At 35.1% G+C, this 7,512-nt stretch overlaps 1 protein-coding gene and 1 non-coding gene across 4 annotated transcripts in view; one reads left to right on the top strand and one right to left on the bottom strand.

The window, feature by feature from the left end:
* Nucleotides 1-7,512, bottom strand: part of TAB3 (TGF-beta activated kinase 1 (MAP3K7) binding protein 3) — a 109,243-nt gene that overhangs the window by 79,740 nt on the left and 21,991 nt on the right. The gene's annotated exons all lie outside the window — the stretch shown is intronic.
* Nucleotides 7,221-7,325, top strand: LOC138144347 (U6 spliceosomal RNA). Its single transcript, XR_011163916.1, has one exon. It is a non-coding gene; the product is annotated as a U6 spliceosomal RNA (small nuclear RNA).

Raw genomic sequence — 7,512 nt, forward strand, 5'->3', positions numbered from 1 at the left:
TATATATATATATATATATATATATATATATATATTAACTGGAAAAGTAACGAACTGTTCCTCAGGTAGTCACTGGAGAGATAGCAAGGGGAAAAGTCCCAGCCTAAATTTGGCAAATAGATTATATTGGTCCTGTACCACAAGATAAAGGGTGCAAATTTATATGTACTTGTGTTGACACCTATTCAGGTGTACTAGTGGCTTGTCCTTATAAGAATGTAGATATCCTAAGTCTATATTATGGAACCCCAATGTAGATTCAAAGTGACAATGGGTCACATTTCGAGGTAATGAAATGAAGACATATTGTATATTAAACAATATAGAATGGATATATTATATTCCATATTATGCATAAGCATCTAGGTTAATTGAAAGAATGAATGGCTTACTGAAAGAACAGTTAAGGAAGTTAAGTTCTAATATTTGTATCAATATTGAAAGGATAATTTGTTCACTGCTTTACATAATTTGAATAACCGACCAATGGGAAGAAGTATACCTCTAGCCAGAATGATGACCCCAAATCTGCAAATCAGAAAACAGCAAACACATAAGATCCCAAATATTGAGTATTAGACTGTGAGGCAAGATGTCCCTGCACCAAATCCAGGAACACCTGGTTTGGCAGGATATGATTAACACTGTTTAGAGGACTTTGGGTTGGATAGAAAAGAAATAAGAAAATCTCTACTGGAATATGTATGAGAATCCCTAAAAATCATTTGGGGCAGATATTACCTAAATCAGGATTAGCAGCTCCAGGAATATATGTATTGGCTGGAGTAATACATCCTAATTATCAAGGTGAAATTACTGTAACATTCTAAAATTTGGGTAAAGAACCTATACAGTTTTGTAAAATGATAGAATAGTTCAAGTGATGATTATTCCTTGTGAAACAATACCCCCTGTGAAAACTTACCCTCCTTCCAAAATAACTATCAGAGGAACTGAAGGGTTTGGTTCTATTGATAGAAAAAAAATTAGGAGCTAAAGTATGAGTAGAAGCAGAAGCCAGACAATGTTCCAAAGGCTGCAGAAATTATAGCACATTGGAAAGATAATACTATAACTGTTGTTTATTCTGGAGAAGATGATTACCAAATTATGATTACCAAATCATATCCTTAACTCATATATTCTACCATGAATGAACCCACTAGCTATGATGGTGTGTTCATGGACTCCAGAAGCACAACTGACCCTGTATTTGTTTCTTTTGGGCTTTTTGTCTGTTAAACTTGTTTGGCACATTTATTTCCTGCAGGCTTAGGACCCACCCCACCCCCACCACCTGCAGATGCCTGATCACTTAAGTGGATGTTGCCCCCTGTCCACGACTGTGATGGACCTAGCATCAATCAAGCTCCAGATGCTAGCTAAAGAACTGACCTCTCAAATGGGAGGTAGTGTCAATCAAGTTCCAGATGCCAGCTAAATAACTGACCTCTTGAATGGAACCTTTTGGGGCAGGGACAACTCTACGTCCAATTTCAGCAGGAAGTAGTTATGGAGAAGAGACCTTTGCCCTTTACCCCAAGATTCTGAAGCCCATTCGTTTAATGGGGGAATGATGGGATGCCTGTCCCCAAGTCCCACCCTAATATTGTTTTATGTGCTTATTTTCTGCTATCCCTGTTACATTGTTGTAAAGATCTGTTAACACCAGTTACCCCTAAACTTCCATTAACCTAAATAATGAAATATACTGTTAATGTATTTTTGCTATGTATGGGGCATGAAAGATCTTGGGGCCAAATGTAATGGTAATGGAAATTTGAAGGTCTTCCCTGCCCCTTAATAGGCCTAAGAGAATTTGAAGAAAGATCTTCCCTGACCCCTAATAGATTGAATGTAATCACACAGAGCCTGTGGTGGGAGGAGTTTGCTGAAGGGTAGAGAAGAACCCACAGGAAGCTGGGAGTCAGAGTAGTTAGAGCTGGAGGGAGGAGAGGATGGACCCAGGGAGACAGCTAGACTTATAAGTGTTTGTTTGTCGCAAGGCTAAAGGATGCTGTGGCTCCCTGCTGTGCTAGGGTGTATTAACTTCTTATTATGATGGATTCGGTTTCCTGGTGTCAGAATAAATGTTTTGCTTCTGTCTTCTATGTGGAGAGTCTATTATATTTTGTGATTGAGAATTATGCCAGCATATTCATAGTCACCATCAGTGCTGTGAATATTACATTGGGGCTACACTGCTTCATGCCTGATAGTAGTGGAAAGGTTTCTAGTTTATCCCCACTACAGATAATAATAGCTCTAGGTTTTAGATAAATATTACTTAAATTCTTAAGGAAAGTTCCATTTATTCCTGTGCTTCCTAATGATTTTATTATGAAAGGGTATTGTATTTTTTCAAAAGATTTTTTCCTTCATCTATTGAAAAAAATCATATGAATTACTGTTTCTGTTACTGATAATGTCAATGATATTTATAATTTTACTAATGCCAAACCAGCCCTGCATTTTTTATCTAATCCAGCATGGTTACATAACTTTGGAATATACTACTGTAATCTTCTTGGTAGTATTTTAAATTATTACATTAATATTCATTAGGGAAATTGGTCTATAGTTTTCTTTCTCTATTTCTGACTTATTCATCAGGACCATATTTGTGTTATAGAAAGAATTTGGAAGAACTCCTTTATTTATTTTTTCAATTTATATAGTATTGGAACTGTTCTTTAAATTTGGGGGAGAATTACTTTGTAAATCCATCTGGTCGTGGCTTTTCTTTCCTTGAGGAGCTCTTTTTTTTTTTGGCTTATTCAATTTCTTTTTCTAAGATGGGGTTATTAAAGTATCTATTTGTTTTGTTAATCTGCTCAATTTATTTTTTGTAAATATTAATAAATTTTACTTAAATCGCCAATTTTATTGGTAAAGAGCTAAGGAAAATATTTCCTAACAATTGCTTTTTTTCTTTCATTAATTATAGATTCACATTTTCATTTTTGGTGCTTGTACTTTGGTTTTCTTGTCTATTTTTTAAATCAATTTAGCCAACAGTTTATTTTAAAAAAAAAAACAGTTCCTAATTTTATTTACTGGGCTACTGTTGTTATTGTTGCTTTATTTTTAATTATGTTAATTTGTATTATCTTTATATTTAATTGGGGATTATGTTGCTCTTTTAAAAATTTTTTAGCTGCACATCCAATTCAATGACTTGCTCTCTCCCTCTTTTACTGATGTAAGCACCCAGAGATAGAATTTTCCCCCAAGTACTGTTGTGCTTTCATCCCACAAATATTTTCACACTGTTTCACTGTTGTCATTATCTTTAATTAAATTATTTCTATGATTTACTCTCTCATTCATCCATTCTTTAGGATTAGACTTAGGTTCCAACTAACTGTTAATATAGGCTGCAAATGCCCTTTATTGAATGAAATTTTTATTACATTATGACCAGTAAAAAGATGAATTTAATTTTTATGCTTTTCCATATTTGCTTCTGAGTTTTTATGTCCTAATACACAGTCCATTTTTGTGAAGCATCATACACAGCTGAGAAAGAAATGCTCCTTTCTATTCCCTTTCATTATTTCCCAGTGTTATGTCTGTTTTTTTTTCTAAAATGGTATATTCATCTCTTTCATTTCCTTCTTGTTTACATATAGATTTATCTAGGCCTAATAGAGGTAAACTGAGGTGCCATATTATTATAATTTTACAATCTATTTTCTCCTGTAATTAATTTAACTTTTCTTTTAAAAATTTGGATACTATGCCATTTGATACATACATATGTTCAATATTGATATTAATTCATTGCCTATGTTGTCTTTTCACAAAATGGAGTTTCCCTATTTATTTTAATTAGGTCCACTTTTGCTTTTGCCATGTCTGAGATCATGATATCCGCTCCTGTCTTTTTTACTTCATCTGAATCATAATAGATTTTGTTCTAGCCCCTTACTTTAACTGCGTCTATCTTTCTGCTTCAAATGTGTTTCTTGTAAATTAAATTATTGGAATCTGGATGCTATTTCACTCTGCTATCCTGTTCTGTTTTATCATCTCATCTCATTCACCTTCACAATTATGATTATTAATTATGTATTTCCCTCCATCCTGTTCTCTTATACTTGTCCTTCTCTTTTTGATCCTGTCGCTTGCTCAATAGACTATTCTGCTTCTATTGCCTCCTTTAATCTACCTTTTCTTTTATTCTCTGCCTCTCCTCTTAAATCTCTTTCCCTCCTGGTTCCCAGTTGGGTAAGATGAATTTCTGTGAATTTCTGAATGCCAGTTGTATGTTTATTTGTATTCTTCCCTCACTGAACCAGTTCAGATGACTAAGGTTCAAGTATTGTCCACTCCACCCTCCACTGCCCTCTTCAATATATAAACTTTTTTTGCATGTCCCATTAATGTGAGATAATTTTGCCTATTCTTCCTCCTCTACCTTCCTCTTTTTCCAATGCATTCCTCTTTCTTATCTTTCCATTCTTTTTTTGAGATTATCCTCCCAAAACAGACTCACATCCATGTTTGAAACATAGGACTTTCTGGAGGCATTCTATGAATTCTTTCCCCTGGTGCTTTTTTTTCCCCCTGTCCTCATAAGTTCTGGACAATTTTCTTGTATTATTTCCCACAGTGTGGTACCGAGCTTTTTATCTTTTTTTTTTTTTTTTAAGAGATCTAGGGTGTGTAATTGTCTTTCCAAAACATATCTTTGAGAATGACTTTTGCTTTTAAGTAAGATTCTATGCTCTTTTAACATTGTTTCTCTTTGCTTTTCTTTCTTTATTTTTTAGAAACTGAATATCTCTCCTCCCAGGAAGGAAGTATAGGAGCTACTCACAGGCCCAAACCTACTACTGATTCAAAGAGAAGCTTTGACTTGCTCCATTTCCAACCTGAGCTAATTCACCTTTCCTCAGACTAACAGGTGGGGCCCCTGTATAATAGAGGCTCCAGCTTAACCCACCATAGCTCAGAATGCCTAGGCTAAAGTATTCTCACCAAGTTGTGAAGAACTCATTCAACCATTCTGGAGGGCAACCTGGACCTTATGCCCAAAGGGCTATAAAACTGTGCATACCTTTTGATCCAGCAAAGATACCAAAAAAAGGGAAAAGGGGACCTGTTTATACAAAACTATTTATAGTAGCTCTTTTTAGATGGCTTAGAACAGAAATCAAAGGGATGCCCCTCAACTGGGGAATGGCTAAACAAGCTGTGGTATATGAATGGAATATTGTTGTGCTATAAGAAATGACAAGCAGGATTTCAGAAAAACCTGAAAAGATTTACATGAACTAATGCATAGTAAAGTGAACAGAACCAGAGATCATTGTACACAGTAATAGCAGTATTGTTCAATGAAGAATTGTGAACGACTTGGCTATTCTAAGCAACATAATGCTCTAAGACAATCCCAAAGGACTTAATATATAGTATGAAGCAGGCTATCCACCTCCAGAAATAGTACTTAAATATTGTTTGAATACAAACTAAAGGACACTAATTTTCACTTGTTTTCCTTTTATTTGAAGCTTCTTATACAAAATAACTAATATATAAATGTTTTACATAAATTGTACATGTATAACCTATATCTGATTGCTTACCATCTCAGGGAGGGGGAGAGGGGAAGGAGTAAAGAAGGGATAGAATTTGGAACTCAAAACTTTAAATAAAAATGGTTAAAATTTTTTTTTAATATAGTATTCCCACCAGGCCTGTCTCCCCTGGAAGCTGAGATTATCAGCATGTGCCACAACAGACTGCCCTTTTACTTCTTTTGTCAGATTCTTCCCTACCATTTCTGTGTTCCAAATATGTCAATCTTTCTTTTGCTTCTATGAAGAAAATCTCTACTATGGATTTAATTTTTTGCTAATTTGCTCGTTTATTTTATTTCTACATTAGAAGCTGTAACTTTTGACATTCTTAATTTTTTTTTTCTTTATGGATTCTATTTCTCTTCTGAACCATTCTGGAATTTCATCTTAGTGATTCACACTCTTCTGGAATCCCACATGACTTTCATTAAATACTAGGTCACTTCTTTTGTAGTATCTGTTAAGAAAGCTTCATAATCAGGTTTAGCATTCATCCTTTTAGGTTTAGAATCCTCTGTGTTAACTTATCTATTTGTGCTATGGTTTTTTGATGAGTTTTCTTCCTCTTGAAATCTTAGCATTTCAGCCTTCTTTCTTTAAATTCCTTCATTACCTCATTTTTTGAATCCTCCCCATCTTGTGATACATACATTATCTCCCCCTACCTAATAGTCTTTAGCCTCTTTGTAGGAATTAAGGTTCATTGGTCTGAGTTCCAATCCTATATAGTGGAGAGTGAACCTCTACCAGGTTTTCCAGTACAGCCATCCACACTAGTCACTAGCCCTTCCTTCTTTCCATCTCCACCTGGGCTGAATCAGTTATCTGCCACTTTTTACAAGAGATATGGAGAAATATTACAATGAGCATCTCTATAGTTCTGAGGGTCCCAAATATGAGGTTGGCCCTAGACAGAATGCTTCCTTACCTTCTTCCTCTTAACATGAGTTGAGATTCTACATAGGCAGAATCACTCTCTGTCACTTGTAGGGGACAAGCAGGAGGTGTGTTGGCCATGTCTCTACAGAATAAGAGGATCCCAATTTTATGGGTTCCAAGCACAAACATGCAAGTTGGTTTGTATATACCTGCCAGGACTATGAAGGATGATGGTGAAAGATGCTAGGTGAGTACTTTAAAGATTACCATTTTACTATTTTAATTGTTAAGGATTTTACCATATCAGTGTTTTCTTTTTGATACTATTGGATTCAGCTATAACCACTCTATCTCTGGTGGGCAATTCCTTTTTAGGGTCTTTTTTTGAGTCAATGAATTTGAAGAACGCTCCTTGTCCTCAATATTTTTAGTCCTATGACCCTGACAAATACTCCTCCAAAACTTCATATTGATTATAGCATAAAAGAAGAGATGAACATCTAAGGTAAGCATATGCCACTGTCACGGAAATCACACAAAGTCCAAGTCAAGGAGAGTTTTTCTACAAATGCTGAAGTCTTCCAGATGCTCCTTCACAGATGGCATTATGCTGACTGCATCAAACTCCAGAATACTGCAAAATCTCCTAAATTAGATTCACAATCACTGTAAAGATTTTGACCTAACTATCCACACAGGAAAAGAACAAGTGGATGAAAAACACAGCTGAATGGACAATCAAGATATCTTGGACAAGTGCTAACTTCAGCAACACAAGATACTAAAACTGGAATGATATAGAAATTAGCAAGGCCCCTGAGCAAGGATAACACACAAATTTGTGAAGCATTTCATATTTTTTCTTTCATTTTTAAAATTACTGAAAGGGAAATGTTTTACATGACTGAACATGTATAACCCATACCAGATTGTTTACTGTATTGGAAGGGGGGGGGGGGAGCAGAATAGAATTTGGAACTCAAAATTTGATTTACAAAAGTTTAAGACTGCTTTAATGTGTAATTGGAGAAAAACAGAATATTATAAT

This window comes from Petaurus breviceps, unplaced genomic scaffold, assembly GCF_028583685.1.
Source record: "Petaurus breviceps papuanus isolate PSGF00001 unplaced genomic scaffold, PetGlider_PUasm1.0 90696, whole genome shotgun sequence".
Taxonomy (NCBI): Eukaryota; Metazoa; Chordata; class Mammalia; order Diprotodontia; family Petauridae; genus Petaurus; species Petaurus breviceps.